Genomic DNA, 16,786 nt, shown 5'->3' with positions numbered 1-16,786 from the left:
ATTTAATCACAATCAAAATTTAGAGCTGAATCCAGCTTGAATGTTGTGTCCATACTTGCCCCAACCGTTCAGGGTTCAACCTCTGCGGTCGTATAAAGCTACGCCCTGCGGAGCATCTGGTTAGCCATGTTGATGTCAGTTTATTTTCGATTTATGAGTTTGACTTTCCCTCTGGTATTTTTCGTCCCACTTTTGTGCCTGATATTAAGGCCCAACTATTTTGTGTTCTTTACTACCTGTTATGTCTTTCAGTATATGACGTAGTTCTAAGGAATTGGATATCTTTTGTTTGTTACCCGTAGTACCTCGTATTTGTCAGGATGAGACACAACCTATTTCTGTAAATTGTCAGGGTCTTTCTGGATTAAGATGGTATCCTCCTTTTTACATATCTTTCTGTACAGTTAACATTAATCTGTGAATAATCTAGCTTTAGACGTATTGGCAGACTTTTAAAAAGCATTTGACAACGTTCCACATCAAATTTACTTAGCAGGTCATTTATGAATATTAGAAAGAGAAGAGTTCACATTACTGTTCCTTTTGGGAAACTCCAGATGTAACGTTCGATGTTTCTGACTTCTTTCTATTTAAAACAACATGTTGTGTTCGGCACTGAAAGGAATCTATTTATCCATTGAAGTGCATTCCCTCGTAAACCACAGTAGCTGCATTTGATGTGGAACATAGTCAAATGCTTTTTGAAAGTATACCATTACATAATACATGATCCCCACTGTTTAGTCTATCTGCTAGATCTTGTAAATTAAAATCAAACTGGCTTCATATCTATTTTTGCGGAAACCGAGTTGATTTTCAGCCCAAAGATGAATGATGATGTTACTATGCAGTATATGTTCCATCATCTTGCTACAAATCGACGACATGGATATAGGATGACACGTTGATGCCTTCTTCCTGTTTTAGCCTCTTTCTATTGATCTTGTTATTTGCCTTTTTTTAGTTTCAGTAGTTTCCCTGGTATTGTGTCAGGACTAGTTGCTTTATTATTGTTGGTGGTTTTTTAAGTAGTTTGTAAACTCTAGCCTGTTGCACATTACATTCTAGTATGAATGAGTAAGAACTGTTGCCTTTTGTTGGTACTTCTCCTAGTTCTGACGAGAAAACCGATGCAAATTGTTCATTTAGTATATTTGCTTTTGTTTCATTATCACTAAATAATATGCTCTCTTTACGTACGGATGCCACTCCTGTTAACTCCGTATGTTTGCCTTTAATTAAAACTCCAGGACCGTTTAAGGGTTATAAACGAAGGACGAAAGATACCAGAGAAACAGTCAAACTCCTAAATCGAAAATAAACTGACAACAGCATGGCTAAAAATAAAAAAGACAAACTGACAAATAATAGTACACAAAAACAGCATAGAAAACTAAATACTAAGCAACATGAACACCACCAAAAACTGGGTGCGATCTCAGGTGCTCCGGAAGAGTAAGCAGAACCTGCTCCACACGTGGCACCTGTTGTGTTGCTCATATTATTACAAGCCCGGTAAATGGTCTAACTCGGTAGGTCACATTCATAAAAAAGGGAGAGGATTGTAGTTACGACGTTAGAAACATATCCGATATCATCTATGAAACAGATATTCCAAAGCGGTCAACCAACTCCGTAAAATTTGGAACTCTTGGTTTAATAGCTTTCTTGTGGGTAGCAACCCTCTCTCTATCAAAGAAATCATGATAGGACACCCCAGCAAGGGGAAATCGTATCAATTTAGAGATATATACTCCGTATGCAGGTGTTACAGGAATGTTGCTACATAGAAATGGAAAGTTCACAAGTGTTGTTTTCACTTAACATATTTTCGATGCACGACTGTGCATCATTTTATCTTCAATGTGTTCCAGTTTTTAACTTTTTCATCCTTTTTTTTCACGATAATATCAGTTTTCTTTTCGCCATTTGTTTAACAATTTAAGTCAAACTTGTGCTTAAAGTTATTTATTTTTATCTATGCAGTGGTATGAATCTACTGTTTTCCTTTTAGTTTTCCTTTATAGTTCATATATTTATTTCGAAATTATAGTTTAGTTTTTTTCTATGAAATTCTATAGAGAGCAGTTTGGAAACTGCATAATTTTTGTTTAAATCACGATTTTCAAAAAACATAATCTTTTTCAATACTCTTCTTGTCAGTAATGATTTATAAAACTTGAATTTCCACAAAACATTTTTCCAAAATTTTATCTGTCGTCAATATTTCTATCCTGTTAAATATAAAGCATGTTGTTAACATATGAAAAGATAGTCTTAAACGAAAAATACAAAATCAATCCACTTTTTTGTAAAGTAAAACTAAAAAAAAAGAATAGAAAAATAATTAAAATCGAAATAATAAAAAAGACGTATACAGTCACATGTTTGTGGAAACTTGTAATCATTTATAACATTAAATACAGAATTGTTTATGTGGGTTCTTTTTGGTGTATATGAAAATCTATGATTAAGAGTTTTTCACAAAAAAAAATATTTAACATTTACTGTTTGAGAAAATAAGATTTAATTTGATATTTAGTTTTTTATGTTAAAGATGGGCATGGAAGAGACACTAATTGCATTAATTACCGAATGATTATGATAGCATATGTTCCACATCTTTGATTTTGGATACATTTTGTAGCTAGGAGAGGAACACATAATAGGTTAATTTTTTTAATAATGAGATTTTTTTTATATTGGAGATGGTATCTGAGAACATGTATTTGCTTACTTTTTGTATGGTTCTATTTATATTAATTTGTGAGGGTTCATCATAATCATAAGTAAACGATTTCGTTTAAATGTCGAGATATTAATAGTTTTTAGTAATGACAATGCCTGACATGATGCTTGGGGCAGATGAGCTAGAAAGTAAACTTCTGTGTTACTAGTATTCTTTTTTATCAATTCTTTGAAAATATCTCCTCCAAAGCTGGCCAAAGCAATAAAAACGATTAGACCAGTATGAACATAACATCAAATTTAAAGAAGTCATCTGATAAAATTTCAAGTGAATATCATTAACATCTACTTTATATGTATAAAAAGCTAAAAAAAAAATAGGATTCAATATGAAAAAAGGTATTGCAAAAATCTTCTTTTTTTAATTTATTTCTTATTTTGAATATCAAATATAAGTGATACATATAAAGTAAGGCAGTTTTGCTGTGATATGGAAGTATACGTAGTAATTAATATCAACTGTTAATTCACACAAATTTAAAAATAAACAAACGAATGATAAATGTCAGTATGTCGTACTTCTGTTACTTGATTAATCTCACTTGACTGGGCGGAGTTTAACCGGTTCAGTCCATCTATAGACAGGTGTTTCGGGATAAACTCATCAATGAAGTGTCCAGTTATTCGTCGCGTATCGTATACTCAGTCCATTTGTATATAAGTTTGGTGACACTGATAGGTGATAAGAAATAAATTATAATTTTAACGGTCACCATCACATACATCTTCAAATATTCTTACATGGAGGCAAATTAAAGTTTAAGCTCCGCCCGATCAGTTGAAATAACATTGGTAATACAGATGTATATAAAGTGTAACAAAACAACCTAGTGTCAAACTGCTAGTAGCGCGAGTAACATTCTTTGGTAAATTTGTGTTTTTTTTTTAATTTGGCTAATACACAAAAATATATTTGGTTCAAATCTAAAAAAAAAAATGCTTTTATCTCTCTATTACTTAAATTGTATATAGAATGGATACTCCTTTGACAATTCCTTTTACATGATCGTTGTCTGTCAAATCTTTATTCCACAAAGAATGAATTGCATAACAGTGAACTGAGCTGAAAGCAAAGCACTTTAATAATACACTTAGACAAAGATCTCAATCCATTGATATACTTTGTACTACAGGTTCTTCATGAACAACAACAGAGCAGGGTGATATAGGCGTGGGGAAGCACGATAAAAGTGAATACCTCCTTATTTTAGTTAAGAAACATTCAACACTACAAAATGTTATCTAAGACTTGTAAGGGTCTATTTATACTATCACCATTGGATTAATAATATATGTATACCATTCAGTCGTACTCCACCTTCATTGAATTTGTTTTGAAATCATTCTGACTTCATGTTAAGATAAGAATAAGATTCCATATCTGCAGCAAATGAAATACCCCTCTAACAGACTAGCCGCAATGAAATACCACTTTTTCTAAAATGGTAGGTGCAACCTAAAAGTCAAAACAATTTAAAAGATATAGTTTAATTATTACAAATACATGTAATAATAATTCTTCTAAAAACATCGCTATATTTTTCATTATTTTGTCTTTTGATGGCGATCAAGACTGTTTATTAACCTCTAGATGTCTTTCAATTATATCCAAATTGGCGCGGGTTGATGATGGATTGTTGTACATATTATACATCGACGTGGGATTTGTTTATATAAATTAAAACTATCCCTTAAATTCAAATAACATAAATGTAATTAAGAAATTATAGTCAAAAACCATGTGCATAGTATGATATCACCTTTAATAAACAGCTCAGCCACCAGCACATGATACGCTCGTAACATTTACAATAAATATAAATAAAGTTCAATTACTTCTCAATGCCATATATATTAGATAGAAATTGATGAAAATAAAAAAGGGAGCTTATATCAATAGATATAAACAATTTACAAAGTGTAATGATAATTGCTGAAAACATTGACCAAAACTGGATAATCCCCCCCCCCTTTTTAATATATAAAACCTCATAACTCATGTAATTTGGAAATGTAAAATGTAAAATTTAATTCTGAAGGCAGCAGCTTACATCACTAATTATAAACAATTCACAAATGTTCATGAAAACTGCTGAAAGCATTTTGAGTTATAGTGTAAAAACTGGAAAATCCCCCTTTTCTTAAGAATAAACTCAGAAAAGTAAATTCTAAAACTTTTAAAAAAACAAAGAAAGGAAGCTAACGTCAAAAAATATAAACAATTCACCAAAGTTATATGCACATTATGCCAATATACCCTCTTGTTTATTCCTCTGTTTCCAAGCACAACTTTTCGATTCTTTCCATAATTGTATTACCCTTTTTTGAAAATCCTATGAGTTTAACTGTCTATGAGTTTGACTGTCCATCTGGTATCTTTCGTCCCTCTTTTATACAAATCAAACATAGAAATTACCTTAATTGTCCTAATCAGAATCGAAATATTAATGCAATATCGCTCGGGCAAAAATTATCATGAATATAATTCCTATCCACGTTAAAACTACAATAGCTTGCATCAATAATTTCTTCAACATAAACGGTACCAATATTTCTGCACTAGATGCGCATTGCTACAATCAATGTCTCTTCAGGGATGCTCGAGGCAAAAATAATCTAATTACAAAGACTATTAAAAAGATTAAAAGCTACATTATAAACCAAAAGGGACAAAGATATATTTACACTTTCATTGGTCTCATGTGTTTATTATTATCGTACTTTTAACATGTCTATACTTTGATCATGTTCCTGCTGACAACACAAGTCTCAATCTAAACACGTGTTTCTCGTTTCACGTTTTTTTTATTTTATATAGATTAAACCGTTGGTTTTCCCGTTTGAATGGTTTTACACTTAGTCTAGTAGTTTTGGGGCCCTTTATAGCTTGTTGTTCGGTGTCAGCCAAGGCTCCGTGTTGAAGGCCGTACATTGACCTATAATGGGTTACTTTTTTAAAAATTGTTATTTGGATGGAGAGTTGTCTCATTGGCACCCACACCACATCTTCCTATATCTATATACATTAACCAATTTGGTTTAAAGCTTAATCAATAGCACTTATTCCCATGTTAGGTTCACCTTGTTTTTTCATAACTTAATGATGACTTTGAATTCTAAAGCAGAAGCATTTGAATTCCGTACTTCGTTATACTATCTCTCATAAAATGATTGTTATAAATGTTCTTAAAAGCTCTTGGAGCTATATTTCATTGAAAATGTATAAAACCCGACTTAAGTAAATTAATAATTGAACAAAATTAATGCATTATATGGAGTTTATATTGGAAAATCACTATCAACCGGCAATAATATAGCTCTATTCGTAGTTTACCATAATGTCCTTTTATCAATATCATAATTGACGACTACACATTGTTTTATTTTGCTAATGTAAATATGTCTCACCGTGAGAATACCTTTCATCCTGATATCTAAGTCAGTACACATGTTTAACTGCGTCAGTTTTTAAACACAAAATAAATTTTGACATTAAGTTTTAACTTGGCAATTTAGTTACATAATATTGTAATGATACATTTTGGAATACAGGGACAGAACAAGTGAAATATAAGACTTGTCTGTTCTGTGAAAGCACAAACAATTATATTTTATGTAACACAATGAATTTATCGGGGGTGACCCTTGTTTTTTTACTTTTTTTGTCAGATATTCAGAACCTTATAGATTTATCCATGTATTGCATAAAGATATTTTGCGCATGAAACCGCTCTTTTTCCATGATTTTAGAACATATTTTTCAAAAATCATAAATCAACATTTCAGGTAGTCAGGATGATTTTATTCTGAGCACCATGTATTTTGTCAATGAAATACTCGTCGTGGACACTAGAATCAGACAAAAATCAAAGGCGAAATATACCCTCTTGTTTCCTGTTTCCAACCCCATTTTTCGATTCTTTCCAGAATTGTATTACATATATTTTCAAAAGTCCTTTTAGAAAATCCAAGGAAATCACCAGCCCAGAAGTTAGCACTTCTGTGCTGACATGAATTATCATTGATATGGTGATATTTATAAATTAATTGTTTACTAAAATTTGAATTTTTCAATAACTAAAGCTTTTCTACCTCCGAAATAGAATTTACCTTAGCTGTATTTGGCAACACTTTAAGGAGTTTTGGTCATCAATGCTCTTCAACTTCGTACTTTATTCGGCCTTTTTTATTTTAACTTTTAGGGGATTCGAGCGTCACTGATGAGTCTTTTGTAGACGAAACGCGTGTCAGGCGTAAATACAAAATTTAATCCTGGTATTTATGATGAGTTTATTTATTGCCCACCAAATTTTTATTTTATTATATCTTAAAATCTAGATAAAAAACATGTAATGTATCATCTCTGTTTATAATCCAATATTTGTTCGATTGGAGGCTGTTTCTATTTATGTTAAACTAACCATGCACATTATTAAAATCACTAAGAGTATAGGCATACTGATTACCTTCAGTTTGACTTTGTCACAACAGACAAGGAGTGTTTGAATTACAAAATATAAGTTAACAGCTATTTTTTTCATACATTGGAGTTGCATTTTTTTTAAATGTTCTGTTTCTTTCTTTTATCAAAATTAAACCATAAAATATTTCCCCTAGCTATTTATAATATAACTATTACCTGGACCTGTATTTTAAGCATATACACATGATACATGCAAAATATATTGTTACTATACATGATATAATAGTTGGTTCCGCTAAATGTTTTGATAAGCAGTTATTTAAAATGTAAAGTATAGCAGAGAAATAATTGGATGTTGTGGGAAAATATCGATATCATATGTTTAGGTACACTCGGCAAGTGTACATATCACTTATACATCAACAATTCATGAAGTTGTACTGGCTCGTATCTGATAAATAACCTTAAAAAATTTTGGAAAAGTTATGATGTTTTTGCATGAAATTCTATATATTTTGATATCATATCAAGTAGTTGCATGTAAAAAGAAAGTCGGATTTACCGAGAATGTATCTGAACTAAACAACATTTATTTCAATGAGAACGTGATATTCAAAATTAACAGGAGCATTTTAGAATGTGTAATGCAGTGTACTCACATGACAGAATGTATGTCAGTTTCACATTCTCATACATCTAATGAGTGTCAAGGATTAAGTGCTGGATATGTAAATGGTATGAAGTCTACCAAAGGATACCACAGTGATGGGTGGAGCTATCATTTAGTTTTAGACAGTAAGAGGCTATGTTACAAATATAATAATAAGTTTTACTTGTTATATTATTTTCTATCTATTGATGTTTGAATATTTTGCAAATGATTGCACCTTAACCATATGATCCCAAGTATATTAAACGACCAGTCATTATATCTGCAATCGCTCCTATACATTTAAAAAATTCTAAAGTCAAGGGCAAAATATTTATATACCAGTTATCATGTCTGTATAGAATTGTTAAGTTTCGAGGAATTTCAAATTTTTCACGTTATTGCTGTTTCTAGGCGATGGCGTTCATTTGGGAAATTCTGAAGTCAAAGTTTCCTCTTTACTTTCCAATAAAAAAACTATTTTTAACTGTTGTGAGTATTCTGACATTTTTGACATTTTTTGCTGTTTCCACGGTAACGGTGTGACCATTTCCAAAATTTAAATTACATATGCAACAAGGCTCCCTTAAAGGGAACATGGTATTACCATCAAATTATCGTTGTTTTGACCGATCATTCTAATATAGGAAATCCTGTTTTATGAGCGTTTTGTCATATCTTGCATGATTCGCATTGTTACGACAGCACCTTTAAAATTCCAATTCTAAATTCCACATGCACACATGCCAGTTTATACTATAATTAGTTTTATTACGTTTGGAGCCTTTTCAATTTTATTTTTTGTTTACTTTTGTTGTAGTTTTCATGACAACATACATGTAGTGGTTCCAAAATCATCCAAGTTCTGTACACAACTACAGTATATTAAAATGTAATGATTTAAATTTAGTTAAGGCAAACTAAGAAAATAAGAGCAATCCCAAAATAAGTTTGTTACTTTTGGTTTAATTTCCATAGGTACGGAAACATTTACCTTGTACATCTGTATATGGTGCTTTTCAATATACCTAGACGGTTTCATCAACATAAGTCCAGTAGTCTCATGACAAAAAAAGCGGACTAATAGTTATAAGAAAAATAAAGAAAACAAAACGGTGGAAAAGCAGTGTATCACTCGAAATTTTCATATGGGTGATACAATAAACATAACATATATTTGCAAATATTATATGTATTTTTTTTTACTTTTTCCATACTTTTATTCAAAAACATGAAATACATCATAAGAAACTTATAATCATTGACATTATTGTTACGATAGCTACATGTACATACCATTGATTATGGAAATGGGAAATGTGTCACGGAGACAACAACTAGATCAAAGTAGAAATCAGCCTACATGTATGCATGTATCCTATATTTTTTTGTATCGTTGTAAAACTACCTTCGAAATGTGCGAGCGAGCAATGTTATTTTATTTTTTTTATCGATCTACTTATTTTAACGTTTTTATTTCAACTATTCTGTGACATTTAATGTAATAACTTGCAACTTATGTTTTCATCGGGTATATTCTTAATCAATTGTGTTAATTTCATTTTTTTCTCTTAAAAAAACATTTCTTTCTATGGAACTCGAAAACTTACATGTTTAACATTTACACTTATTCCAACACAAAACAAATGGAATATATCTCCATAAGCTACCTTAAAACATTGCTTTTTATATGTTTCACATGTCACCTTTGGAATATTGCAATAATCATCATATCGATCAAAATGCTACGGGAAAAGCAATTTTGCAATCTGTTTTTTAAGGATCATTTCACCGATTTCAAAAATGGTTTTAAGATTTTAAAATATTTTTACATGATGAGCATGTGCATGATTTACACGAATATCAACTCAATATTGATGTGTATGATGCGTATAGCATTGTGCAGTGGATGGATTAAGGATTATTATCATAATTAGAATTGAAAATTGAAAAGACAAAAAGAGTGGCAAGATATTCCTAAGCCTAAGGGACATGTTAAGTTATAAGTAAAAAATTATCACAAAAGAAACAAAAAAAAAAAAAACACCCCAAAAAGACTAACAACATCATCAACAGTATATATAACATTCAGAAAAAAGATAGAGCACACAAAAAAAACCCGGTTTTTATATATGGATATAAGTATTCTGTATCAACTTCACAACTAATACACGATGGTCTTGCAGTATAGAATCTGGATACTTATGTTGTTTAACATCTTAATAACGTGTTTTAGTAATATGTTATTTGACTTTATGGTATTACGTTTACTATTTAGTCTGTTTTGGCGGATTTTTGTAATTTTGTCTTTCATGTTTGCTCATGTGCTTTGCCTATATACTTTTGATGCCTTTTTGTTACATATGACGTGGACTCTGTACTTATACATCCTTCATTTTGTTATTGTGCTAAGGTACATTTTTGTATTCTTGTCTTTCATTTTTGCTGATGTACTTTGTCTGTATGCCTTTCTGTGCTTCTTTGTTAAATATTTGTTTGTTTTATAGTGATTAAGATTATAACACAATGGTGACTGCTGTACCCTTTTTTGAGACATTTTAACCTATTATATCTGTTTGTTTTGTTGTTGATGTGTTTGGGCTTTCGAGTTTGCCATTTGATTAGGGACTTTGTGATTTGAATTTGGTCGGAGTTCAGTATATTTGTGGTTTGACTTTTTACTTCAGAAGGGCAAGTACAAAATGTAGATTCGTCGTACTCGTAGTGTTGTTCCTGTATTCTGATCCACAAATAAGTCGCATAAGGTAAGAAGGTGGTCGCAATTGTGATTATGACGATTTGAACATATCAATCGACATACTATGTGCTTCCTAGTGAGTAACTTCCTATTGAGGAACAACTCTTTATCAGGGAAATCATGTTAGTTTATACAAGATCTGCATAATATCAATTGTTTATTATATAAAGTCCATATGCAGACGCTGCTGAAATTTTGCTACAAAGAAATTTGGAATTTGGAAGCGGAAATCTTAAAAGTATTCTTGCATCTTTGATTTTGTTTAAAATTTGATGAGTTCGACAAAGTCAGCCTATTTGGAATCATTAAGTTCTGTTTCAGATTTTTGCGATATAGCATACTAGATACTTGTATCTTCGTTTACCTTTTTTTTATTTAATAAAGCCGTATCAACTCTTTTTCTTTTCGTATTTAAATGAATGACTTTTGTAAATTGAGATCACGCTTACTGAAGTTAGGTATGTTGTAAACGACTATATAACTATATTCTTAGAAAAGACTATCTTTGTTTGAAGTATTTGTAACCATTGCTTTTGTTTTAATACTCGCGTAAGTCTTAAGAATAAAATTGTTTGCGAAATAAAAAAAAAACATTTACAAACTTACACAAAGCTACATGTATGTATGTATTTCGTGTTTCAAACTTATTATGTCAGCTTGATAGCAAGCAATGATTTTTATTCATAAATCAGTATGAACACGACTGAATTGTTTTGTAAATAACTAATTTCTACATCTTGAATAACACATTTTTTTTTTGAATTGTAGGTCGATGTCCAAACAGAAATGGTTACGTCTATAGTGAAATGATTCAGAGTTGTTATAAGATTCATGGTTTAAATACGTCACTGCAGTATGCAGACTATGAAGCAAAATGTGGTCTCGAAGGAGCTGAACTGATGAGAATAGATTCCGAAGAGAAGCAACTTGTTATTGTTACATTTCTTGGTAAATATATTTTGTCAAGGATGGGTATAGTACTTATTTGTATCAAATGCCTCTTGCAAAGTACATTTCATTGACCTTGATAGAGTTCGTAATTTTTGTTGTTCACCTGACAGATTTTTTTAATTAGAATTTTTTAACGTTTTAGTCCTTTACTATATTATTATGAAACAAAAAATCGTTATCAATTTGGCGCCTCTTTAGAAAAAAAGAACTTCAGAAAAACTCCAACGAAAACAGTTAATAACAATAATGTACATGTTGTGTATTAATTCTTAATAGTGGTAAATCAATCCGAGAAAAAAATCTACTTTAGACGCTAAATATTATACTGCAGCTATACTAAATGCGCAGTCAAATTGCATTGACCGTATATATTTTGGCAATATACAGTGACTGGGGTTATATCGCCTTGGACAGAACGTTGTCAATGTGTTTCCGTAGAAATTTCTTATGACGTCAATTAAGCAAACATGTTCAATTGCCTGGAATGTATACATAAAGGTACCAAACGGTACCAAAAGGTACAAGCCTGAGTGTCCTTTATAAACCGATGTGTATAACATGTTCATTTATATATATAAAATAGATATATAAATTGTAACTCATTGGTAGCCGAGAGTTTTCGTTGATGTATTGATTTCAGTCTCACAAAACAGATTTCACGGAAGGGTTCAATTCCCAGTGAATGCATATACAATTTACAAAAATAAATTCCATTAGTGAACAGAAAACAGTTTATTAGCTAATTCTAACTTAATGACACTAGGTACACAAGGCACACAATTCAATATAATTTGGCGAGTCCATTACAGTGACAGATTTAGGTAGCATTTACAGTATTTGACATTCTTCACGGGCTCCTGACACATCATTTTTGTTACAATTTCAAAGTATAAAACTTTAACTTCGATTTGTTTAGAGGTGATTTCTATTCATTGACGTTTTAATGTTACCTCGATCTGTCACTTCATACTGTAAAACAAACTATATTTCTGCAGATTAAACTTAAATTACCTACTGTTTCTAAACAGGACGAGTTTTGGTGACATGTAATAATTTTATTTTGTCGTGTGTTCTTTAGAAGCCAGCTTATATACAATCAGACCCGCTTTCAAATATCAATAAAAAAAACCAAATACCAATCGTCAATTGAACCGAGAATTTTTTGAAAAATCCATCTAAATATTTGTAAAATATTTGTAGATCATTTTGACGTTACAAATTGGATACTGTTTCAAGGATCGCATCTAATCGCAGAAGAGCATTGGCGATACAATGATGGATCAATCTTTACTTACTTCAATTGGCATTCATCACAACCTGATTCAACTGGTAAGCCAGGTCAGAAGGAAGTCGTTGGTATGAAGAAGAAATATGGATATAAATGGCATGATTTATGGTTGAGTCATAAAGGTGCATTTTTATGCGAAAAAAGAATTTTTGATTGACAGAACAATTTATCCTTTTTCGAAAACAAACAATACATGGTTTCTGAAACATCCTCTTATTGTACCAGCTTTGGAAATGGTTTTAATTAGTATATTATTTTTTTTAACAAGATTATTACATATCGTTCGTAGTGAATTATATGGGGATACTATGGAAGGTTTTCTCTTTATTGTGCTACGGATTGTTTATTCTGGATGGAGATAAAATTGGAAACTGCGACATATGTAAGAGGCTAATGAAACTTTTTTCTTTTTATCTGACAAAAAAGACACTCCAAAGTAACGGAATACGGCTAATATACATTTTATACAATAAAAAAAGTTCAATCTTTATAAACTGCTGTAGTACGTCTACCATTAAAAATATAGCAAATGTGTTCACGAAAAGAGGAGTATTAAATACTGAAGGTCGTTTTAAGATGATTTAAATTTGCAAAAGATGTAAATAATATTTAACGGCGTCCTCGGTGGACTCCTGCTTAACCTTCATACGAAACACTTAAAATCAACAATTAAATATTTATACCAATCTGTGATTTTCAAAGATCTTACACTGATAATATATCTTTTAATGGTGTAAGTGAAGATAGAAAAAACACAAACCCCTTGGTATTCAAAACCCTTCATCCAAATTATTCATGAGCATATCATAATGTTAATATCTCAATTACTATGTGTTTTAAAGTACAAATCTCAACGAATTATAGTCAAATTTCAATTTTAAATCTAATTTGATGAGATATCCATTAGACACGTAACATGTTTATAAAGAAAACAAAGCATCCATATGTCATGACTATTAAGAAATTAAAGCATGTTTATTAATTAGGACTGAAACTAAGCATCAGTTTTGCTGTTGTAAAGCTATACATAATTGAATAACCAACAGGACATAAGCTACTGAAAGATATGTGACACATTAACAAACGACAACCACTGAATTACAGGCTCCTGACTTGAGACAGGTGCACACATACAGAATATGGCGGGTTTAAACACAACCCTCCCCCTAAATTGGGACAGTGGTGTAACAGTACAATATAAGAACCGACTAAACAAATCAGTTAAAAAAGGCTTAATTCATCAGATAGATAAATATACTACAAATACAAGTGGACGTGGCCAGGTATTTGTACATATCTTACAACAAAACGACTCTACGTACAGATATGAGAAAACTATCAGGTATTAACAGCTAGTTCAAAGCCACTAACAATTAATAAAAAAGTCATGCATATAAGACTTGATTATCATTCAGAACACAGTCAACATCTAATGGATTTAGTGTAATGACGTCATAAACAATCAGAGAAACACATAACCTTGCAAAGATACATGTTACGACAAATTCTATGAATGTGTATATGTATATAACAATAATATTTAGTTTGCTTTTAATTTACTGATAACAAAATCAATATTAATACCAATAAAAACAATATTCAATGATCTAATTACGTTGTTGAATTGGTAACCTTTTGGTATAAAATTATTTAAAATATCGATAAGTTTAACATGCTCGTTTCTAAATTTCTGGGCATGGTAAACAACCAAACATCAAAACCATATCTTTATATTTATGGACGAATTTGATAACGGTTTTAAGTAACTTGTGGTAATAAAATCCCTAGATTAATAATTTACTAGTAATATACATATATTACGTTAGTTAAAATCAAAACCGTGACAACAGATTCGGGCATAGCGAACGAGTTGTGAAATATAAACACTGTAAGATGGTGCCAAAGGAATACCACCATCCAAAAAGTGAAAATCAACAATAGGGAACGACAATCGTCCCTTTTGTCGTACATTTTAGTGTTGAGATTCCCGTTTAAAATCGCAATACGTAGATCTAGGAAAGGACAGTTATTACCGTTTAAATTTGATTCATTTAAAGTAAGTTCTTTTGAGTGAGTTTCGGCAGTTTACTTACAAAACTTTTGATTATTTAACGTACAATATCATCAAGAAAACGGTAAGTATTGTTGAATTTATCAATTAAATGCAATGTAGACGAGTCTTTACTGAGTTTGGCCATACACCTCAATTCATAACAGTCCATAAACAAGTCTACTATTAAAGCGGCGCAATTAGTAGTCATAGGAATACACACAGCTGTCGATAAACTGTATTTATAACAATATTATCAAGGAGAAAAACAGCTTTAATCATCTTATAAGTAAGTATATCTTGTATATTTACTTTTCTCATTAGAGAAAAGGGCTTTGAATGAGTTGCAGCAAATATATTTGCATTCAGATTTACCAAACAACCATTTATTTAAATAGTAAAACTTTTGTTTGATAAGATAGTGTGGAAGTGTAGTGTAAAGAGTAGAAAAGTCAAATTGTCAACAGAATCAAAAGGACCATCAAAAGCACGTAATTTATCCTAAATAATCAACGAATTTTTTACACTCCAAAATAGTTAATTCCACTATTTTCATATATTTTTATACAATAGCTTATGATAAGCTCTTTGATAGTAGTTTAGGAACTTGTTAAAAGCACTGAAATATTAGTTGTAGTACTCTTACTTGAGGCCTTGTACTGTTTGATGTGGTTATGATATGTTTTTTTTTACTATATGACTCTCTGTGAAGCGCATGGACATGAATGCATATAAATCTAAAATTTCATTCTTAAGAACGTCCGTGTAGTATTTACGGCATACCACCACCACATTGTTGGCTACTATTTCGGCCGTGATAAACACAAACAAAACAAAAAAACTCAACTAGCTCAGACACGATGAAAACAATGGAAAATTAGAAACCAATTGTTCAGTGAACAATTGAAGGTCTTTCCACCACTAACAATATATTTTGATATGAAAACATTTATATTCAGTCAATAAAAGTCAATTCCTATGGCATTATGTTGTACAAATATGAATTTAGGGCAAAGATCAAAATCTACAACGTTGAATTTGATTATGACCTTGACCTCAATTTCAAGGTCGTAAACCTAGGTCTTCAAATCAAAAGACCCTAGGTCTGTATTATGTATGGATAATGATTTACATCACTTTACGCATTATTCTAAATATCAAAGTGGAGAAAACTCCCATTTAAGGTCAACGTACCCTCGCAATCAAATTTTAGTCTTTTGTTGCAACTAACAATTTAATAAAAATAATTTGTCGATATCTTTTAAGGTTTTTGAAAATAACTGAAAATAAGCTGAAATTAAAAATTTAGAATATGACCTTGACCTTTGACCTTGACCTCATTTTCATTTTTTGGACCAAGGATCTTAAATCAAGAGACCCTAGGTCTCTATTACTTATGGTTAACCAGTTAGAAACGCATATCACCTATATCAAATATATAAGGGGGAATAACTCTCATATGGAGTCTCTGGATAGCTTCGGTCATAATAAAAATCCTAATCCTGAAGATGTAACGAGCAATTTGGTAAAATAATTTTGTCGTAATCTTTTACCATTGCGAAGGAGGAGTGGCCACAAGAAAAACAGTTTTTTGGGAGATAACTCTTACAACGTGACGTATTTGGTTACACCGTTGTCAATCTTTTGAAACATCAATATTACGCTAGAAAAAAAATAAAGCGGAAGAAAAAAAATAATAATCAGAACAAAATATAAAGGTCTTTCCACGGAAAGGTGAAAAGACCTAATCACGGCCAAACTTACTCCAAAGAACTCGTAAAAGAAAATAAAAAAACTTTGATAAGAATATTTATCTCATTCACGTATCCTCCACAAATGTGCCATTGATTTTAATGCATTCGTTGTAATGTTATACTTCATAACCAGACAATTAAAAACGACGTCAGGTCATTGGTTGA

The 16,786-nt window shown here is 31.1% G+C and overlaps 1 long non-coding RNA gene across 1 annotated transcript; it reads left to right on the top strand.

Annotated features, from left to right (window-relative positions):
* Positions 1 to 7,830: 7,830 nt before the first annotated feature.
* LOC143081974 (uncharacterized) lies at positions 7,831 to 13,102 on the top strand. The gene is made up of 3 exons (XR_012980188.1): positions 7,831 to 7,966; positions 11,347 to 11,526; positions 12,730 to 13,102. It is a non-coding gene; the product is annotated as an uncharacterized LOC143081974 (long non-coding RNA).
* The last annotated feature ends 3,684 nt before the right edge of the window (positions 13,103 to 16,786 follow it).

Source organism: Mytilus galloprovincialis, chromosome 7 (genome assembly GCF_965363235.1).
Source record: "Mytilus galloprovincialis chromosome 7, xbMytGall1.hap1.1, whole genome shotgun sequence".
Lineage (NCBI taxonomy): Eukaryota > Metazoa > Mollusca > Bivalvia > Mytilida > Mytilidae > Mytilus > Mytilus galloprovincialis.
The sequence above is the reverse complement of the archived record's forward strand: the minus strand, read 5'-3'. Positions and strand labels throughout refer to the sequence as shown.